The sequence below is a fragment of the Gossypium hirsutum genome, chromosome A04 (assembly GCF_007990345.1).
Source record: "Gossypium hirsutum isolate 1008001.06 chromosome A04, Gossypium_hirsutum_v2.1, whole genome shotgun sequence".
In the NCBI taxonomy this organism is placed as follows: Eukaryota; Viridiplantae; Streptophyta; class Magnoliopsida; order Malvales; family Malvaceae; genus Gossypium; species Gossypium hirsutum.
In genome coordinates this window covers 55461386-55462281 of record NC_053427.1, presented here as the reverse complement: position 1 = coordinate 55462281, position 896 = coordinate 55461386, and the positions used below count along the sequence as shown (strand labels likewise).

Sequence of the window (896 nt, the reverse complement as noted above, 5' to 3'; positions counted from 1 at the left end):
TCAAGAGTTCTACCTGATTAGAAAGCATGGTGACCGAATCGACGTTATAAACACCAGCTGTTTTTGTTGGCTTTGACCTCATGACTTGCCACTGATAGTTATTCAGTGACATCTTCTCTATAAACTCATAAGCATCTTCAGGTGTTTTATTATTGATGTTTCCGCCAGTAGCTGCATCAACCATTTGTCGAGTTGAAGGATTCAAGCCATTATGGAATGTTTGAACTTGAAGCCAAAGCGGTAACCCATGGTAAGGGCACCTTCTCAATAAGTCCTTGTATCTCTCCCATGCATCGTAAAGAGTTTCTAAGTCTATTTGCACAAACGAAGAGATATCATTACATAATTTGGCCATTTTAGCCGGCGGGAAATATTTTAATAGAAATTGTTTGGTCATTTGTTCCCAAGTAGTGATTGACCGTCGTGGTAATAAGTTCAACCACTATTTAGCTTTGTTTCTCAATGAAAAAGGGAATAACCGAAGACGAATGGCATCATCAGAAATACCATTAATTTTAAATGTATCGCATAGTTCCAAGAAGTTTGCTATGTCAGCGTTGGGATCCTCATCCTGGAAACCATCAAACTGAACAAATTGTTGTATCATTTGAATAATGTTAGGTTTTAGTTCAAAAGTATTTGCAGCTATAACAGGTCTAACTATGCTCGATTCAGTTCCTGTTAAAGAAGGTTTAGCATAATCATACATAGTGCGTAGAGCAAGATTTTGATTAACCGCAATTACAGGAGGTAGTTGATTGTCTTGGTTTTCATCCATCTTTTTAGTTGGGGGTTAAGTATCGTCCTCTTGCTCGTTCTCTGTGTATCTTAAGCCTCGCCTTATTCCTCTTTGGTTTCTACCAACTGTGCGATTGATTTCTTCGTCAAAAAGTAGT

General features: G+C 38.1%; 1 non-coding gene across 1 annotated transcript; it reads left to right on the top strand.

Moving 5' to 3' along the window:
* The first annotated feature begins 242 nt into the window (after positions 1 to 242).
* LOC121228730 (small nucleolar RNA R71) lies at positions 243 to 349 on the top strand. The gene has a single exon (XR_005926305.1). It is a non-coding gene; the product is annotated as a small nucleolar RNA R71 (small nucleolar RNA).
* The last annotated feature ends 547 nt before the right edge of the window (positions 350 to 896 follow it).